The sequence below is a fragment of the Ambystoma mexicanum genome, chromosome 14 (assembly GCF_040938575.1).
Source record: "Ambystoma mexicanum isolate Mex_15411 chromosome 14, UKY_AmexF1_1, whole genome shotgun sequence".
Lineage (NCBI taxonomy): Eukaryota > Metazoa > Chordata > Amphibia > Caudata > Ambystomatidae > Ambystoma > Ambystoma mexicanum.
The window spans coordinates 182,988,243-183,009,896 of record NC_090940.1 but is presented as its reverse complement, the minus strand read 5'-3'; the positions used below and the strand labels follow the sequence as shown (position 1 = coordinate 183,009,896).

Here is a 21,654-nt window from a genome sequence, read left to right as displayed (position 1 = left end):
GCTGGTGTTTCCCTCATTGCACGTGATGACAGAACACACGTGGATTTCCACCAATCGCGTGTGAAAGTTCCCGGCACCCCGGAACACATGTACCCAGGCTAATCGCATGTGGAACTTCCCGCGCACCCCGAAACACACGTACCCAGGCCAATCGCGTGTACGCTCACTCCCCTCCGATCACACGCGATGACACTCGGACCTACAGTCTTACCACGTATCCGAATACGGGAAACACGCGCACGGCAAAAGACGTGCACAGGCGTCAACGCGTCCGCCCACACGAAGGCAGGCAGAGGCGTCCCCGCGCACAGTATGAAAGTGCGCGCAAACAACAAACGCGTATATACAGCTACGATGAATGCCCCATTTGTCGCTGCACTGATCGTGGGACACCGCAGGAGGAGGAGAATAGCCAGGGCACGCATTTTCGCACCACGGACAAGCCTTTTTGGGATGCCTGACGACCAGGTCTACGGCAGGTATAGGTTTCCACCCCATATCATCCTAGACCTGGTCAGGGAGTGGGAAGATGACCTCACATCCCCCACCCTTTGCTCCCAAGCATTGAGCCCCTTGGAGAAGCTGCTCAATGTCCTGCATTTTCTGGCCATTGGGTCATTTCAGCGGACCACTGCCATAGTGGGGGGGGGTCTCACAGGCCATTAAGTCACGCTGCCTACACCAGGTACTGGCAATCATGACAGTGCGCCCCTCAGTCCGCAGGCACATATACATGCCCAGAACACCCGCAGAAAGGCAGGCCGTTGTCTTGGATTTTTTCAGGGTGGCACACTTCCCCAAAGTGCTCGGTGCCATAGATTGCACCCATGTGGCCCTACGTCCACCTAGGGCCATTGAGCACATCTACCGAAACCGCAAGCACTGGCATTCCATCAATGTACAGGTGGTATGTGATGCAAAGGGAATCATCACCTCTGTCTATGCAAACTACCCTGGCTCCACCCATGACAGTTTCATATACAGAATGTCCGCCCTGAGCCGGGCCCTGGAAGCTGGGCAGCATGGCGACACATGGCTCCTAGGTCAGTACAAATGCCCTTGCACATGCATGCAAGTCACACACAGACAAACATCCAAACCCTAATAATCTCAACTATTATCACCTCCCCAGGGGACAGTGCCTACCCTCTGAGCAACCACATGATGACGCCAATCCGGAACCTCACCACACCACCCCAGGTAAGATACAACTCCGCCCATATTGCAACCAGGGGCATAGTGGAGCGCACATTCGGAGTGCTCAAGTCACGTTTCCGCTCCCTTGACCACTCTGGTGGCCAACTACTCTATGCACCACCAGTAATGTGGAGGATCATTGTGGCAGCATGTGTCCTGCACAATGTTGCAACACGGCAGGGCGTCCTGGTGGACATGGTGGTGCCCCCACATCCCCAACCACAGGCACAGGCGCTGCCCATGGGAGGGGACAGGGCACGTGGCGAGGAAGCCCGGACCCAGCTTGTGGCCACATTTTTCACCTAAACTCCCACCCCTGCGGAGTGCACACAGGCCTGGCACATACCAGGTGACAATCGATGATGACAAAGAGACAGTCAACTGTCACAACCCTACCACCCTGAGATAGTTGCCATGGAAGTGCCACATCGTCTGCATCCCTAGCTACTAAACACAAGCTATTCTGTGTGACCAAAAGGCACACATATGACATATGACATGATATGGGCCATACAGAAGTATTCCAAGGCGCAATGAGGCAGGGAGGGGGGAACAAGGGAACACAGAGAACGGTACTACTAGGCCAGGTGTCATTGAGATTGTGAAAGTGCAGGGTTAGGGGGAATGGGAAAAGTGCAAGGGGAAGGGTGGGGGGGAGTCCAGTACAGGGGAAGTAGCCCAAAAAAACAATACATAGGTCGCCTGGTGGCAACTACTAAGGTAAGTGCAGACAAGTGCTGGGAAGGGAGGGCTGTAGGGATAGAGAGACAGTACTGCAGTGCAGGGGTTGCCAGGGAGGCAGTGCAAGTGGAGAGTGGCTGGGCCAGGGACCGAGGTCGGTGAGAGTGGCCCAGTTGCAGCTCCTGTGCAGTTCCAGTGAAGGATTCTGCAAGGGAGAGGCAGAGAGTAAGCAGAAGCAAAGAGGAAGGTCTTGAGGTGCTTCCAGAACTGGAGATGGTTCCCCTCAAGTTCAGGTCAGGCCGGATGTCTGTTCCAGGGGGAGGGCCCTGCTGCGGAGAGAAATCTACCCCCAGCTAGTTGCTCTGAGAAGCGGATGACCCGGACATGCAAGGTGTGCATCACACACACCTGCAAAACAGGCCATGGCCATCACTGTCATGTCACTCAAACCCTCCCAAACATCAACATGACATGGCAAGCAATACCCATACACCAACGCAGTAACGATAATGTACACATTGCCATGTCCTAAATGTACAGTGGCATCGGACACTGCTGCCTGACCCGGAATCAGATGAAATGACAGACCAACAAAATCTCCCACCCAAAATAAGTCATTTCCAAATGCATTACAACAGTCGTAGACGTAACATCAAAATGAATGCCTGTCTACATGCACATTATGCATTGCAAAATCAACACTGCAGCTCATGTGTGCAGTGTCCTACTCCTGCATCACACTGCTCAGCGCACAGCACAGTGAACAGCCATTGTGTGTGATGCACACCCTGAGCATCACATCTAAGTGACAGACCACGTCAAACATCAAATTAGGCATGTACTGGATCCATAATCGGTCACAGAACATATGCTGCCGGGACACAGTGGGCACCAGAAGGCAAACAGTGTACACGTGGATATGCAAGGGTGGGAGTACATGTAGTGCATCAGAGTGCAAGTGTGTGGTCCTGCAAGGACATGCACTCCACATATGCATGTGCACTCAAGTGACCATCAGTGTTCCCTACACATCACATGTGAACATCCACCATGTGTACACCCCAGCATGTCAAACCACAACTATCCCCTCACACCTGAAAGGAAATCACAACACATGAACAGGCATTGATCAGCAGAACACAACATGTACATAGGATACCACCATTACTATGTCAGAGTTCCCATCACACTGCAGGGCAAGGCAACTTTCAACTACAACCCCCCCCTCCCTCACAAATAACCATGACCCACTGAACAACTGCACCTGGGTCATGGAGCCTCCAAACCTCAATTCCACCTGGCCACAGGATCACATTTACCCTTCGTCACCATCTCCCACCTTGTGTGTAAAAAGATGCCTGAACCCTCAGAATCCACACTCATTTTCAAAATCACAAAATCCAAGGCATAAAAACGAACCTGAACACCCTCCAGTAGATGACTTGACATAGCAATACCTCACAAAGGCCAAGTACTACCACAATGATGCAACAACCAAGGTAGCACAGCAAAACAATGTCACGACAGGATGTGAGACATGTGTGGTACATGACATAGGATGATGCGCCATGAATGGATGTGTACTGTCACAGGTCCCCTGTACAGGCGCAGGTGTGTCACGAAACAACCACCCCCACCATGTCCCGGGTGCCTGCAAGGTCAAACTCACACAGGCCCCTGAGACCCTGGTGGGGAATGAGGTTCAGGGATATGCAGTCGGGACAGGTGTTGACACACTGGATGACTGGAATGAGTGGCAGGAGAGGGGAGGATGAATGACACATGAAACTAGGGAATGCACGAAAATGTACAACCTGCATGAACACATACACAATCCAAACAAACTTGGACATCATTGTCATGGCCTTCTGTAGTCCAGGCTCAGGAGAGGTACGATCCAACCACCCCCTCTAGGGTTTTGGCGCCTGCAAGTTCGGGGCTTACACAGGCATCCGCAACCCCAGTGGGGAAAGAGGGTCAGGGAACGTTGCTTGGATAGGCACGGGAAGCAGGAACACCGGGTAGAGGGTACAGGTTTCAAAATTGCATAGGATCACGGGTGATTAGGGAGAAAAAAACATACCAAATTGAACCACACATACATCCATGCATCAGTACACTCCCCAGCAAGCCTATGCAGAGCAGTTCGTAAGAAAAACAACAAGACACTTAGCTCTGGTTTTGAGTGCTGGCCTCCTGCCTGCGCACTCTCAGGTCCGGTTACAGGAGCACTGCAATGCTGCAAAGAGAGCCACAGTCAACAACCTGTACGTGCCAATTACACAAAAACACAACACCAAACATGCCACATAGCAACAAACTACTCTACAAACAGACACTCTGTGCTCGATGCTTCGTACCCATATATAACATCACCCCTGTGACGGGTCATACACAGTCAATGCAGTAAGTCAGCCGCTGGTGGGTGCGTGGCAAATGGAACACCAATGTGTCACAATTCACACAACATGCAATGTTCCCTGGGTAAGCAGACAGACCCATATAGCAAGCCATGACTACAGAGCAAGTTGCATACCACCATGACCGAAACAAAGTTGGCAGTGCATTTATCATGAAGTACGTGGATAAGACATGCACTGCACCCGAGTATGTCCCTTGCTGTATGTCCCTGTGAGCTGCCCCTTTCCATGTCTCGGAAGGCTACATGGTTGATACAAGTGCCTCAATGGACCTTGGTGTACCAGAGGGTATGTGCCACTGCCCCTGCATGTGTCCCAGACAACCCTACTATCAACAGCCATCAGTCCACAAACACATCTGAGCTGCATTGTGTGCTTCAACACCAATATTCGTCTAAGCTCACCCTCAGTGCTGTGACTAAGCCTGCATGTGCAACTCGCCTGGTGCAAGCTTTGCTGTGTCGTGGCCCCCCTGTGATGCTCACCTTGCCTGGAGTTCCTTGGAACATGTCAGCAGTTCTAGGATGTGGGTCTGCAATCACTGTGCCTCTGCTTGTGCACACATGTGCATGTGGGCACCAACAAACGGGTCCAGAATTCTGTCGTCCAATGGGCCATGTCTGCTGGCAAAGGTGCGCTGGAGGCTCATCCCCCTGCAGAAAGGGCATGAAACACATGATTAATGCTTCAAAGTCATCTGTGTGTGTCTCATCAGGCATCTCATTACTTGACCATGTCAGAGAGTCACATCACGAATCACACCATCAGTCCGTCTTTCACCTCCAAAGTGTGGAACACTATCTACAGCATGAATTGCAACAAGCACATGTACAGGAAAGATATGACACATACTACACAATGCATAGCAATCAATGTCCACATTAATCATGACACACCCCATCTAGCAAAAGCTGAACAGTGGACAATGACACCTAAATAATCCCCACTAGGGGTGTCAACACAAGTCACACAGCACCAGACATGCCACAGATATGACAGTCCAAAGCCCTTGTGTAAAATGCTGTAACACCGAACCATCCTTGCGAGACCATGGATAAGGGAGGCAGGAGTGGCATATGTGAGTCAAGGACCCCAAGCAGCAAACACATACACAAGACAACCATGAAGGGCCCAGCTGGAACAGACAGTGGATGCCTTCAAAAGCCACAAAGCACCACACCGTCACATGAAAGCACAATAGACTAGCAATTTTAAACTAAATCAACTATTAACTAATTACACTAACTATGGAAAACCTACATTACCTATTTAAACTAACTATCAAACAGAAACTTAACTAACTAAACTAAAAGAAAAATCAAAAATGCCCAGATACGACCCGGGGGGGGGAGGGGAGCCACCCAGGAGGGGGGAGGTACAGGGTGCTGCTCAACATCCACATGCGATGATGCTGAGCCAAAAAAAAATCCTCCATGGGCTCAACGCCTGCACAGCACGACCTATGTGGGAGATAGATGGTCGTCGAGTCTGGCTCATCCTGGAAAGGAGGACGTGGCACAGTAGCCTGGCCATGCCTAGCCGCAGCTTGCCCCTCGTCAGCAGCAAGTCTGCCGGACGGGTGAGCCTGGTTCTGTGTGGCGATGTGACGTAGGTCTGCATGCAGAACCTCACGTGATACACGTGCTTCCTCTTGCAAGGTAGCACGTGTAACACGGAGTTCTTCCTGGAAGGCCTGGCTGGACAACCGCTGCACCTCCCGGCAAGCCTCTAGCTCAGCCGAGATGGTACGCTCAAGCTGTGCAAACCTCTCCTCTGCCTGCTGCCTCTGGGACATCTTAAGGACACCCAGAGTGGATCTGAGGGAAGCATACTCCTCCCTCAGGGCATCCATGTGCGCCTCTGCGTAAGCAGCAATTGCTTGACGCAGTGACGACATTTCAGACTGGCGTGCCCTGTCTGAGGCCGCCATGCCCAGCCTGAGCGAGCGGGCCGTGGACCGTGCCGCCTGCTGCTGGAGAAGCACCTGCCTAGCAGGGGGGAGCACAGATCAGGCCGCATGCTCCATGCTCTCAGCGATGTTCTCCATTGCTGCCCCCTGCCGTTCGGAATTGGCAGTCATGTCTTGCTCCAACTCAGTATACAGCGGTTGCGCGCGGCGACCGCGTTGCCGGGCTTGACACCTGCGGGACCCAAGGACCGGGGGACCTCGCTGTGTTGGCACCGCATGCCCCCGTCGACGTGATGTCCCAGGCACATCAGTGACTAGTGTGGAGGGTGACCCTGCGTCCCGATCCACCACGGGCGGAGGAACCAAGACTGTCTGATCCCTCAGTGCAGGTGTCGCAGACAGAGGAGTGTCCACATCAGAATCACTCACCCCTGACACATGGACTTGATGCTCATCCAACTCAACATGGACGTCAGAGTCGTCATCAAGGCTGGACTCATAGGCAGCCAGAGACAAGATGGACTGCAGCACTTGGGGGTTTTCGTGGCCTACCACCCCACGACCCCCACTAGTGCCGGGTTGATGTGGTGTTACCAACCCTGTGTCTGGCATGACAACACCATCCTCTGCCTCCATTGCGTCATCACCTGAAAAATAGAGAGAAAAAGGTCAATGCACATGTCAGAAGCACACGACACACACACACCGACAGCAAAGGCATCCGGCAGACATGTGACACACAACATATGACCTGGCATGCATGCTGGGTCTACTTTGAATAGCTTCTGTTATCAGACCTGTTGAAAGGTGGCAGTTTCCATGGAAGTGGGTCTATACAGTGCAGAAAATGTGTACACCACTCACTACCTACATGTACAAGCACTACATGGTGTGTGCCAGGAAATGTGAAGGCAGTGCAATGTCAAATTCAGACATCACGTGCATTGTGCATTCAATGTGTACCATGTCTAGAAGCCAAGCACCCCTCCACCCCAGTACCAAAGCAGGGATACCTGGCATGGTATCAAATGGCTGACCATACACCTGTGTATTGACAGGCAGTGTTGACTGGCATCAACAGCTTAATGTGATTCAAATTACAACACTGCAAATGATGCTGGGACAGTGGGCAGGACACATGATGAAAACTCCGGAGGCCGCCCACATGTGAAGAAGACACAAGAGTTGGACAAAGTCATTGGCCATTGAACAGGCTGAGGCCTGTGAGCCACACAGATTGTCAGGGCCTAAACATGTGTGCAAAGCAGGACTGAGCCACAGTTGACATGGGGAGGCCGATGAGATGGCAGGCAATGTATGTAACTAAGGACTCATATTACAGTGATCATCCAGTCCAGGACACATAGTGGCATGCGTGCAATGCACATGGAGCATGAATGGGCACTCATGTCCCTGCGGGACATCTGACCCATGCACAGTACAAGTGAGATACCCTGCATCGAGTACTAAGGCTGTACCACACGGCATATGTCTGGCAGTTTCTACGCTGGAAGTTAGCATCTACACAGGACACATGAACAAGAAACTACACATTGGCAAGATTGGAGCAGACCAGTGCAAAGGTGGAACTGGAGTGCAGAGTGGCGGAGGAGGGGCAAGGGAGCATGCCCACATGGAGTCCCGCATGCAGGCAGAGGAGACATGCATGATGGTAGCATTGCATTACTTACACATCAGAACCATGTACACGTCACATGTAGCAGCAATCATGCACAACACATCCCACAAGTGAAACACACACATCCTCAACAAACACACATCAACACTCACTGGACTGGGCATCAAAGTCCAGCATCTCTCCCACTCCTTCGACCAATTCAGGTGGTATGAACTCCGCAACAAGAGCCTCATGCGGACTGAGTTCTTCCTCCTCTGGTGCAGGCCCACCACCAGTCACCAGAGTCAAGTTGTAATTTGAGGCACGCTTGGCCTTAGTGCTGCGCTTGATGTCATTCCAACGCTTTTTGCACTCCTGCGCCGTGCGCACCTCATGGCCGAATGAACCGACATGTTCCGCAACATGCTTCCAGTGGGTGTCACGTTGGGCAGCCGTAGTCTGACTGTTGGCACCCACTAGCATGTCACGGCTGTGGCCCCGCACGTAGTCCACGAGGAAGTCCAGTTCCTGCTTACAGAAAGGCTTCTTCCTCGACGTGCAGGAGGTCGTGGCTGTGTGTAGGGTCCCAGCCTGTGCTGCAGGTGCAACCTTCCTCCTCTTGGACTGTGGCGCAGACCCTGGCTGGCTAATGCCGCCCTGACCAGTATGGCCAGTGGGTTCGGTGGATTGAGCCAAGGGAGTGGCAGGTGGAGGGATGACCAAAGGCCTGACTTGTGTCAGTGGCAGCTGGGTGCCCACTAACGGACCCTGCGCAGCAACATCAGCTGTGGCAGGGTCATTGACCGCAACGGTCCTGGTTGGCAGACTCACAACCGGGGTGCTGTTGGGTGCATCTGCCCCTGCACTTGCCAACACCCGGCTGTTCGGGGTAGCAGATGACATGACTGCCCCAGGGACACGTGTCTTGGTCTGAGCAGCCCGGCCTGCCCCTATGGTTTCCCCCCTGGCCTGTTAGAGATCTACCAAGGGCTCTTCAAGTGCCAACGCAGCCTGCGCTGGCAGACCCTGAGCCTGGGTGGCGGTGTCCACAGCTGCACCTGCAGCTACCACTACCCTTGGGCCGTGGCAGTCGATGGAACGGACTGCCGGGTCACATGGGTGCCAGTGCCAGATGCAGGAGCTGCATCCCCCGGAACCACAGGGGGTGGTGGCATGGCTGCACCGACACATGGCACAACATTGTGCTCAAGTGGCGCACCCCTGCCTCTTTCCCCTCTGTGGCTGCCCTGGACACCCTGGAGTCCCCCTACTCCCTGGTCACCACGGCCACGTCCCCGACCACGCCCGCCACGAGGAGTACGCCCAGCTGAGGCGCCCCTCACCTTTGGTGGCCTCCCAACCATGGCACAGATGTAGTAGTGCTGGCACAGATGGAGTGGTGCCAATGGGAGGTCTACACCACAATTGACCTGGGCAATTGGGGTGAAGGGGGTGGGAAGCAAGATGTTAACAGCCCCCCAGCACCTGCAAGGCTGTATGTGACCCCGGTGATGTGGTGATGGGTCACGCAAAGCTCAGGCACCCCAAAACTGCAGTAAAACCGTGCACGCAACCCTGCAGCCTACGTGCGTGGATTCAACCTCCCGCAGTACGCGGTGGCACCCAGTAACACGAATAACGCGTACGCGTGGGACACGCAGGCTACTATGACATCAAAAATGGGTGCGATACACAGGGGCACCCGCAGTGGGAAAAAGAGCGTGTGCGACTCACCGTCTGACTAGCGCGATGCAGAAAAACACGCGTAGCCAATACCCCCGCCAAAAGAAGAGATACGTCCTTGAGAGCTGTGAAGTTGTGATGGCGCGTGAAACAACAGGAAGCAGCAACACACGTCGGTCTCCACGAAAGGCACATACAGCGAACTGCTGGGCCCGCTCACCTTTAACCCGTGCTGAGTGAAACGCACGCGCGCGTGACATCACTTACGCACATGGGCCCTTTCCTCGTATTACACGCGGACGTGCAGTTTTTCACACGCGCTTACGCACATGGGCCCTTTCCTCGTATTGCACGCGGACATAAAGTTTTCCACGCGCGCTTACGCGCATGGGCCCTTTCCTCGTATTACACGCAGACGTGCATTTTTTCACGCGCGCTGAAATGCCCATGCACGTCTGTACGCGTCATGTCACAGGGGCGCTTGAGGGGCCTTCTGTCCAATGAAAATGCGTATGAGTGCAGACGCGCTTACGCCCTAAGGGCCTTTCCTCAAATTACACGCTGACGTGCAGATTTTTCACGTGCCAAATCACTCCGTATCAAGCTGGCCACGCGTAAGCACACGGAAGACCACGCTCCTGCCCAGAAGGCCGAACTACTGCCCCCCAGAGCCCCAAGCACGCTCCCACCTGCCATCTGCTGCTGCCTGACTGCCTGCTGGCCACGTGCCCTGCCATTTGCTGCCTGCACATCAGCCAGGGGTGCTGTTGCTGTGACCACCCCTGCTGGAACCGAAGACTCCCGACTGGGATTCCATCGCTCCACAGCCCAGTCCCAGGACCCAGTTGCCCACCCACTCCTGCCTCTGGGGTTGTCATGTCGGGGCAAACACCATCTGTGACCACTGACAACCCCCGGCCAGAGAGGCAGAGGGGCACCAGCTTCAGTGCCACCAAAGCTGGTGTCCTGGTGGAGCAAGTCTTGGGGCAGTATGATGCCCTCTTCGGAAGTTCCCGCGCCGACAAGGAAGGGCGGACTCGGATCTGGACTGATATTGTGACTGCCATCAACGCGGAGGGGGTGGCAGTCCGCGACTTACAACATGTCAAGAAGCGCTGGGAGGACTTCAGGTCCAGGACCCTGAACAAGGCCCGGCGCCTCTTGAAGGCAGCGGATGCCAAGGGGCGCCGGGGCCACTTGTTGGAAGAACAGATGAGGGTAATGGAACGCATATCCCCAGTGCTCCACGTCCAGGTCCTTGAGAGGCAGACCCGTCTGGAGTCGAGCGGTGAGTGTACATGCATCCTGGTTTTGAGCAGTGCGTGTGGTGATTATTCAGTAGTGTGCAGGTTGCACATCTGTTTGTATGGGGTCGAGTATGGGTGGGGGTGTACAGGGCCGTGGGGCTGACACATGCAAGGGCTGGAATGTGTGAGACATGGATGGTGCTTGTGTGTGTAGGCTTGCATGCCAAATGCAGTTGTGTGGGCACAAATGTTTGGATGAATGCGTATGTAAGTAGACATGTCCGTGAGGTCACGCATGTATGTTGTTTTCGGCTGCATGTATCAGCACTGTGTACATGTGCATGTGTGTGTATTTGACAAGGGTGCAACAGTGATGCAACATGGATGCATGTGACAGCGGTATGTGGAAGCCTGATTGGCAGATGTGACATGGATGCCCGTCTGAACACTGCGACACTTGGCAGAGGTGTACACATGCATGCAAGTGTGGTGGTGTGTGTACATGTGTGGTGCACTTCCTGTGTTGCATGTGATGTCTGGCTCACCTTTGGCTGCTCATGCTGTTGTATGTGTATGGATGGTGGTGGTAGTTGCGATATGGCTGTGGTATGGCTCATGTGTGCGAGTCGTAATGACATGTGTGTTGGGGATTGTGATGACATGTCTGAGGTTTGCCAATGCCACTCATGTACAACTGTCATGTGTGTATGTGTCCATTGTACAGTGCCCTGATGCCTGTGTTTTGTTTCTCCCTGTCTGCAGCGTCAACTGATGAAGAGGGCGGAGAAGGTGCTGTGGAGCACAGCGGCGGGGATCCCACAGGTTGTGATCTCATCGGGGAGTGAGGAGTCCGGTGCCGCGCACCAGGCTGCAGCTGCCGAGGGGAGGTCCAAGAGGCGGAGGTTGGAGTTGGACTCCTCGGCAGCAGAAGGGGCAGCTGGGACCCCACAGGGCCCAACAGGGGAGGTTTGGCACGGAGTCATCCAGGTTGGTGGGGGGTTTGGTGGAGGAGGAGGCCGTGCAAGCACCAGAGACGGGGTCTGGAGGTGGGGATCCCACTGGTGCTAGTGGTGCAGTGCAGGACCAGGGACAGGAGGCAGCACAGGCCGCCGCGGAGGTGCCTGTGTGCAATCCTGTCCCTGCATCATCTTGCACCAGCAGGGATGCCTACGTCCAGACCCGTTTTCAGGCAGGGGATGAGCTCACGTCAACTGGCCTTCCTCTGCCTGCAGACGTGGGTATCCAGGTCCCGGTCGAGCCTGTCCTGGCTGGTGTGGCGTTGCGTCAACGGGCCATGCGAGGTGACCTGCAGTCTTTTCATGAAGCGACTGCACGTCATCTCGAATGGCTCGTTGACCACGTCAGCCTGCTGGGACAGGTCACCCAGGCCGGATTCCTCCGTCTGATGGGGCTTGCTACGACCCCCTCCTCAACTGGACCCCCTACGCGCCAGTCGTCCTCTGTGCCATCTTCCCACCCATCAGTCACCTGGGTGCCTTGTGGAGCTGCCTCTGACGGTGCGGCCAGGCTGGTGGAGGAGGCATCCCTGCCACAGTCGGGAGTCGGACGTCCAGCAGGGGTGGCCACATCTACGACTGCACCCCAGCCCGCGGAGGATGTGCAGGCAGCAGGAGGCAGTGCACAGGCAGAGGCACAGCAGCAGCAGCAACGTGGTGGGAGCCATGAAGGCTCGGGGCCTTCAACATCGGAGGGGCAGGCATCGGCCGGAGGGCAGGAGGACCCAGGACAGAGAGGTCTTCCGAGTGGCAGTGGTTGGGCCACGCCATAGATGCGGAGCGGCAGCGGGTGGAAGAGGCACGGCTCACAATGGTCAGGGCGGAGAACTCCATGCGGAGGGCCCTGAGGCGGGCTGAGTGCCTCGAGGCAATCCGCAGGGGTTTGGAGGTGGACACGGCGACGGCCCTGCGGATCCTCGGGGCCATGGAGGAGGACCGCCTCCGGGACATTGAGCAGGAGTTCGATGATGCCCTGGCCCGGGACATCCACAAGTGAGCCGTGAAACTAGCCCGCTGCCCTTGTACATAGTTATGTAGGTAGTGTTAGGTTTCATTTTTGTTTTGTTTTTATTTGGACCTTTCGGACATTGGCCACATTTTTGTATATAGTTTATTTTGTTAGTTAGTGTAGTTAAATAGGTTTCCTTTCTTTTGTTGGGATAATGGACCCTGGCTTGTTCACATGTACATAGTTCACTGTTGGATTGTATTTTTTTCACTTTTTAACCATGGAGCAATGGCTTTCTTTTTTATTTCCCATTGGATTTTGTTTTGTGGACATTGACTTTGGACAACATTACTTTGGAATTTTATTTTTGGTTTTGCTTTTTTTCACGGACATGCTTCTTTTAATTTTTGTACATTCACATTTCTGTTTCTTCATTTTTTATTCTATTTATGTTTCCTTTAATACATATTTTTTTTGGTGAACTTCAATGTGTGGTATCTCATTGGTTTCATGCATTTCATGATATGTGTTTTGAGATTCACTGACACCCATTGGGTGTATGTGAGGGAAATGTGTTTGTTTCGGAACTTGCAATTGGTGTTCTGTGATGTAATTGCAAATTATGAGTGGGTGGATGCAATACTCGGGTGGGTGTTTTGCATTTGGAGGCTGACCATAGGGACCAGGGATCTAGATTGTGATGACATGTTGGCTGGGGAACATGAGCTGCACATGGGTGGGGGCCTGCTGGCAGGTGCCCCACAGTGCTGGGGGGTGGGGGTGGTGGGGAACATGAGTTGGACATGGGTGGGGGCCTGCTGGCAGGTGCCCCACAGTGCTGGGGGGTGGGGGTGGTGGGAGACATGGGTGGGGGCCTGGTGGAGGGTGCCCCTGGTGGCTGGGGGGTGGGGGTGGTGGGAGACATGGGTGGGGGCCTGGTGGAGGCTGCCCCTGGTGGCTGGGGGTGGGGGTGCTGGGAGACATGGGTGGGGGCCTGGTGGAGGGTGCCCCTGGTGGCTGGGGGGTGGGGTGCTGGGAGACATGGGTGGGGGCCTGGTGGAGTCTGCCCCTGGGGGGTGGGGGTGCTGGGAGACATGGGTGGGGGCCTGGTGGAGGGTGCCCCTGGTGGCTGGGGGGTGGGGGTGGTGGGAGACATGGGTGGGGGCCTGGTGGAGGCTGCCCCTGGTGGCTGGGGGGTGGGGGTGCTGGGAGACATGGGTGGGGGCCTGGTGGTGGCTGCCCCTGCACTGCTGGGGGTGGGGGTGCTGGGAGACATGGGTGGGGGCCTGGTGGAGGGTGCCCCTCGTGGCTGGGGGGTGGAGGTGGTGGGAGACATGGGTGGGGGCCTGGTGGAGGCTGCCCCTGCACTGCTGGGGGGTGGGGGTGGTGGGAGACATGGGTGGGGGCCTGGTGGAGGCTGCCCCTGGTGGCTGGGGGTGGGGGTGCTGGGAGACATGGGTGGGGGCCTGGTGGAGGCAGCCCCTGGTGACTGGGGGGTGGGGGTGGTGGGAGACATTGGTGGGGGCCTGGTGGAGGCTGCCCCTGGTGGCTGGGGGTGGGGGTGGTGGGAGACATGGGTGGGGGCCTGGTGGAGGCTGCCCCTGCACTGCTGGGGGTGGGGGTGGTGGGAGTCATGGGTGGGGGCCTGGTGGAGGCTGCCCCTGGTGGCTGGGGGGTGGGGGTGGTGGGAGACATGGGTGGGGGCCTGGTGGAGGCTGCCCCTGCACTGGTGGGGGGTGGGGGTGGTGGGAGACATGGTTGGGGGCCTGGTGGTGGGTGCCTCACAGTGCCGGGGGCTGGGGGTGGTGGGGAACATGAGTTGGACATGGGTGGGGGCCTGCTGGCATGTGCCCCACAGTGCTGGGGGGTGGGGGTGGTGGGAGACATGGGTGGGGGCCTGGTGGAGGGTGCCCCTGGTGGCTGGGGGGTGGGAGTGGTGGGAGACATGGGTGGGGGCCTGGTGGAGGCTGCCCCTGGTGGCTGGGGGGTGGGGGTGGTGGGAGATATGGGTGGGGGCCTGGTGGAGGGTGCCCCTGGTGGCTGGGGCGTGGGGGTGCTGGGAGACATGGGTGGGGCCTGGTGGAGGGTGCCCCTGGTGGCTGGGGGGTGGGGGTGGTGGGAGACATGGGTGGGGGCCTGGTGGAGGCTGCCCCTGCACTGCTGGGGGGGTGGGGGTGGTGGGAGACATGGGTGGGGGCCTGGTGGAGGCTGCCCCTGGGGGGTGGGGTGGTGGGAGACATGGGTGGGGGCCTGGTGGAGGCTGCCCCTGGTGACTGGGGGGGGGTGGGGGTGGTGGGAGACATGGGTGGGGGCCTGGTGGAGGCTGCCCCTTGTGGCTGGGGGGTGAGGGTGGTGGGAGACATGGGTGGGGGCCTGGTGGAGGCTGCCCCTGCACTGCTGGGGGGTGGGGGTGGTGGGAGACATGGGTGGGGGCCTGGTGGAGGCTGCCCCTGGTGGCTGAGGGGTGGTGGTGGTGGGAGACATGGGTGGGGGCCTGGTGGAGGCTGCCCCTGCACTGCTGGGGGGTGGGGGTGGTGGGAGACATGGGTGGGGGCCTGGTGGTGGGTGCCCCACAGTGCTGGGGGGTGGGGGTGGTGGCGAACATGAGTTGGACATGGGTGGGGGCCTGCTGGCAGGTGCCCCACAGTGCTGGGGGGTGGGGGTGGTGGGAGACATGGGTGGGGGCCTGGTGGAGGGTGCCCCTGGTGGCTGGGGGGTGGGGGTGGTGGGAGACATGGGTGGGGGCCTGGTGGAGGCTGCCCCTGGTGGCTGGGGTGTGTGGGTGGTGGGAGACATGGGTGGGGGCCTGGTGGAGGGTGCCCCTGGTGGCTAGGGGGTGGGGGTGCTGGGAGACATGGGTGGGGGCCTGGTGGAGGCTGCCCGTGGTGGCTGGGGGGTGGGGGTGCTGGGGGACATGGGTGGGGGCCTGGTGGAGGGTGCCCCTGGTGGCTGGGGGGTGGGGGTGGTGGGAGACATGGGTGGGGGCCTGGTGGAGGCTGCCCCTGGGGGGTGGGGGGTGGGGGTGCTGGGAGACATGGGTAGGGGCCTGATGGAGGGTGCCCCTGGTGGCTGGGGGGTGGGGGTGCTGGGAGACATGGGTGGGGGCCTGGTGGAGGCTGCCCCTGCACTGCTGGGGGGTGGGGGTGGTGGGAGACATGGGTGGGGGCCTGGTGGAGGCTGCCCCTGGTGGCTGGGGGGTGGGGGTGGTGGGAGACATGGGTGGGGGCCTGGTGGAGGCTGCCCCTGGTGACTGGGGGGGTGGGGGTGGTTGGAGACATGGGTGGAGGCCTGGTGGAGGCTGCCCCTGGTGGCTGGGGGTCGTGGGAGACATGGGTGGGGGCCTGGTGGAGGCTGCCCCTGCACTGCTGGGGGGTGGGGGTGGTGGGAGACATGGGTGGGGGCCTGGTGGAGGCTGCCCCTGGTGGCTGGGGGGTGGGGGTGGTGGGAGACATGGGTGGGGGCCTGGTGGAGGCTGCCCCTGCACTGCTGGGGGCTGGGGGTGGTGGGAGACATGGGTGGGGGCCTGGTGGTGGGTGCCCCACAGTGCTGGGGGGTGGGGGTGGTGGGGAACATGAGTTGGACATGGGTGGGGGCCTGCTGGCAGGTGCCCCACAGTGCTGGGGGGTGGGGGTGGTGGGGAACATGAGTTGGACATGGGTGGGGGCCTGCTGGCAGGTGCCCCACAGTGCTGAGGGGTGGGGGTGGTGGGGAACATGAGTTGGGCATGGGTGGGGGCCTGCTGGCAGGTGCCCCACAGTGCTGGGGGGTGGGGGTGCTGGGAGACATGAGTTGGACATGGGTGGGGGCCTGGTGGAGGCTGCCACTGCACTGCTGGGGGGTGGGGGTGCTGGGAGACATGGGTGGGGGCCTGGTGGTGGGTGCCCCTGCACTGCTGGGGGGTGGGGGTGGTGGGAGACATGGGTGGGGGCCTGGTGGTGGGTGCCCCACAGTGCTGTGGGGTGGGGGTGGTGGGGAACATGAGTTGGACATGGGTGGGGGCCTGGTGGAGGCTGCCCCTGCACTGCTGGGGGGGTGGGGGTGGTGGGAGACATGGGTGGGGGCCTGGTGGAGGCTGCCCCTGGGGGGTGGGGGTGGTGGGAGACATGGGTGGGGGCCTGGTGGAGGCTGCCCCTGGTGACTGGGGGGGTGGGGGTGGTGGGAGACATGGGTGGGGGCCTGGTGGAGGCTGCCCCTTGTGGCTGGGGGGTGAGGGTGGTGGGAGACATGGGTGGGGGCCTGGTGGAGGCTGCCCCTGCACTGCTGGGGGGTGGGGGTGGTGGGAGACATGGGTGGGGGCCTGGTGGAGGCTGTCCCTGGTGGCTGAGGGGTGGTGGTGGTGGGAGACATGGGTGGGGGCCTGGTGGAGGCTGCCCCTGCACTGCTGGGGGGTGGGGGTGGTGGGAGACATGGGTGGGGGCCTGGTGGTGGGTGCCCCACAGTGCTGGGGGGTGGGGGTGGTGGCGAACATGAGTTGGACATGGGTGGGGGCCTGCTGGCAGGTGCCCCACAGTGCTGGGGGGTGGGGGTGGTGGGAGACATGGGTGGGGGCCTGGTGGAGGGTGCCCCTGGTGGCTGGGGGGTGGGGGTGGTGGGAGACATGGGTGGAGGCCTGGTGGAGGCTGCCCCCGGTGGCTGGGGTGTGTGGGTGGTGGGAGACATGGGTGGGGGCCTGGTGGAGGGTGCCCCTGGTGGCTAGGGGGTGGGGGTGCTGGGAGACATGGGTGGGGGCCTGGTGGAGGCTGCCCGTGGTGGCTGGGGGGTGGGGGTGCTGGGAGACATGGGTGGGGGCCTGGTGGAGGGTGCCCCTGGTGGCTGGGGGGTGGGGGTGGTGGGAGACATGGGTGGGGGCCTGGTGGAGGCTGCCCCTGGGGGGTGGGGGGTGGGGGTGCTGGGAGACATGGGTAGGGGCCTGATGGAGGGTGCCCCTGGTGGCTGGGGGGTGGGGGTGCTGGGAGACATGGGTGGGGGCCTGGTGGAGGCTGCCCCTGCACTGCTGGGGGGTGGGGGTGGTGGGAGACATGGGTGGGGGCCTGGTGGAGGCTGCCCCTGGTGGCTGGGGGGTGGGGGTGGTGGGAGACATGGGTGGGGGCCTGGTGGAGGCTGCCCCTGGTGACTGGGGGGGTGGGGGTGGTTGGAGACATGGGTGGAGGCCTGGTGGAGGCTGCCCCTGGTGGCTGGGGGTGGTGGGAGACATGGGTGGGGGCCTGGTGGAGGCTGCCCCTGCACTGCTGGGGGGTGGGGGTGGTGGGAGACATGGGTGGGGGCCTGGTGGAGGCTGCCCCTGGTGGCTGGGGGGTGGGGGTGGTGGGAGACATGGGTGGGGGCCTGGTGGAGGCTGCCCCTGCACTGCTGGGGGGTGGGGGTGGTGGGAGACATGGGTGGGGGCCTGGTGGTGGGTGCCCCACAGTGCTGGGGGGTGGGGGTGGTGGGGAACATGAGTTGGACATGGGTGGGGGCCTGCTGGCAGGTGCCCCACAGTGCTGGGGGGTGGGGGTGGTGGGGAACATGAGTTGGACATGGGTGGGGGCCTGCTGGCAGGTGCCCCACAGTGCTGAGGGGTGGGGGTGGTGGGGAACATGAGTTGGGCATGGGTGGGGGCCTGCTGGCAGGTGCCCCACAGTGCTGGGGGGTGGGGGTGCTGGGAGACATGAGTTGGACATGGGTGGGGGCCTGGTGGAGGCTGCCACTGCACTGCTGGGGGGTGGGGGTGCTGGGAGACATGGGTGGGGGCCTGGTGGTGGGTGCCCCTGCACTGCTGGGGGGTGGGGGTGGTGGGAGACATGGGTGGGGGCCTGGTGGTGGGTGCCCCACAGTGCTGTGGGGTGGGGGTGGTGGGGAACATGAGTTGGACATGGGTGGGGGCCTGCTGGCAGGTGCCCCACAGTGCTGGGGGGTGGTGGGGAACATGAGTTGGACATGGGTGGGGGCCTGCTGGCAGGTGCCCCACAGTGCTGGGGGTTGGGGATGGAGGGAGACATGAGTTGGACATGGGTGGGGGCCTGGTGGAGGCTGCCCCTGGTGGCTGGGGGGTGGGGGTGCTGGGAGACATGGGTGGGGGCCTGGTGGTGGGTGCCCCTCGTGGCTGAGGGGTGGGGGTGATGGGAGACATGGGTGGGGGCCTGGTGGTGGGTGCCCCTGGTGGCTGGGGGTGGGGGTGGTGGGAGACATGGGTGGGGGCCTAGTGGTGGGTGCCCCTGCACTGCTGGGGGGTGCGGGTGCTGGGAGACATGGGTGGGGGCCTGGTGGAGGGTGCACCTGGTGACTGGGGGTGCAGGGGGACATGCGTTGGTGGGCAGTAGTGCAAGTTGACATGTGGTTTGGCTGGGGGTCATGGCCATGGTGGATGGTGTGTCTGCAGGACATGTGCAGTGTAGGCCCCTGTGGTGTGAGCCACCTGCAGGGGCTGTGGAGGGTTTAGAGGGAACACCTGGGAGGACCCACACGTGCAATTCACATGTGGTGCTCCCCGCCCACCGCTGTAATACACGTACCCTGATGGAATCGCGTGTGGAACTTCCCGCGCACCCCTGAAATGCGCGTACGCTGCTCGCACGGGCCCAATCGCGTGTGGAACTTCCCGCGCACCCCCGGAATACACGTACCCTGCTGAAATTGCGTGTGGCACTTCCCGCGCACCCCTGAGATACGCGTACCCTGCTCGCACGGGCCCAATCGCGTGTGGAACTTCCCGCGCACCCCTGAAATACACGTACCCTGCTGATATCGCGTGTGGCACTTCCCGCGCACCCCTGAGATACGCGTACCCTGCGCAAATCGCGTGTGGAACTTCCCGCGCACCCCTGAAATATGCGTACCCTGCTCGCACGGGGCCAATCGCGTGAGGTACTTCCCACGCACCCCAGTGATACACGTAGCCCGCTTGCCGTGCTGGTACAGTGTTAGCGCAGCCCTTTGCACTGGATTGGGTATATTGATGGCTTTTCCCTGCGTGAGAGGCGTTCTTGGGGGCGTAACTGGCGCTGCTGCAGGGTCGCTGCGCCACTGTGCGCCACGGCTGGTTTTGGTGGCTGGAATCCATGAATACGCTGTGCGCGGAAATGGATTTTAGCGCACGCGGCTGGCGCAGGGATTCGCACGCGCACACTGTGCGCCAGCCGCGTGCACCACTTGTGCGCTGAATTCTGTGAATTACCCTCTTAATGTCCTATCCACAAGGGGCTGAAAGGTGATAGGTGCTTCATGAAGCCCAAAAGGTAAAACCTTGAACTGGAAAAGGCCTTGAGGTATTGAACATGCCATTTTCTTTTTATCAGCTGGGTTCAGCGGGACCTATCACTAGCCTTTTGTTAGGTGTACTGTGAATATGTACTTGACTGAGCCTAGTTCTTCAATTAGCTCATCTATTTGTTGCATTGGGTAATTGTAAAATATTGATATGGAATTGAGTTTCCTAAAATGAATACAAAATCTCCACCAACATAATTGGAGATGACCCGGGGCTCTCAGATGGCTCAATGATGTCGTCCATAAGTATTTCTTCCACCTCTCTTTCTATTACCTTCTTCCTAGCATCAGCGATTCAGAAAGGTTTAAAATTAATATTTTTCACTGATGGGGTTCTAATATGATGAACACTATTTGAGACCCTACCTGATCGTTCTACAAGTACTTCTGGGAATTGGGCAAACAAATTCCTTTTATCGGCTTGTTGGGATGGTCACAAGTCGGGGGAAACTAGAAAATGTTCTTTTTGCAATTCTTTCAAGAGTGCGACCATGATAACAGTGGTGTCTTCCCTCAGGTCAACCCTCCAGTCTTTAAGAACATGAATGTGGTAGATCTAGGTTATCTGTTTTCTATCGGGTTGGGCTACCAGATAGTTCAAAGGACTTTTATTTCTTAGATGGTATATTGTCCAAACCATTTTGACACCATCCTGTTCTCGGAAGTTGATAGTACAGACTGTCCTACCGAGAATGTATGTGGGATGGTTTTCTTGTCATATTTAGCCCTCTGATGTTCTTGGGCTTGTCTCAGATGTGTTTGCACATTCTCTCGAACCTTTGCAATGTGAGATTTTAATTTCTGGGTGGTTTGAGATATTGATAGGATGGCTCCTTCCCTCTCCTCCCATGTTTCCCTCAACATATACAGAACATTATGTGGTTCTCTCGCATACAGAAGTTCAAACAGCGAATATGCCAGATAGACTTGGGTAGTTTTTCTTGCTGAGAATAGGGCCCATGGAATTATTACATCCCAGTTTTTACCATCCACTTCTACCAACTTTTTCAAAATCCTTTTGAAGGTTTGATTGTACTGCTCAACTAAACCATCGGTTTAGGGATGGTATATCGAGGTCTGTAATGTTTTGATTGTGAGCATTTCTTTAACCTCGGACATTAAACAAGACATGATGGTGGTCCATTGATAAGTGAGGATCTCTACCCTGGAGAGGAAGGGTAGTAAGTGTTTCAGGATCTGATGTGTGGTAGTGTTTCACAATGGGAAGGACACAGGATAACACGTGGTATAATTCATGATAACCAAGCTAAACTTTTCAACTATTTTAGATGTTTCCAGTGGTCCTACTAAAACCATAGCGATTCTTGAAAAGGGAATATGTATGATAGGTAAAGGTTGGAAGTGGGCTGAAGGAACCGGGATGGTAGTGTTCTGTTGACATATTGTGCATGTCAGTACAATGTTCTTTTGTCAGTGGACACCCCTGGTCAATAGAATTTTGGGGTTATTTGGTATTCTAACTCCTTGATGTGCTGTAGCTAAATGGGAGTGGACTAGTTGTAGTACAACCCTTCTATGTCTCAGAGGAACTACCAGTTGGGTACGATGTATTCCTTTGATAGTTGTGTCCCTTCGATACAATAAGCCTTTTTTTAAAAAGAAGGGACCAGCCTAATTTCTTCCCTATTCTTCGGTGATAACCTTGGAAAAGGCCTCAGTTAAGATTGG

At 57.8% G+C, this 21,654-nt stretch overlaps 1 protein-coding gene across 1 annotated transcript in view; it reads left to right on the top strand.

The window, feature by feature from the left end:
- The window catches only part of LOC138527265 (galectin-3-like), an 87,090-nt gene that overhangs the window by 53,629 nt on the left and 11,807 nt on the right, over positions 1 to 21,654 (top strand). The gene's annotated exons all lie outside the window — the stretch shown is intronic.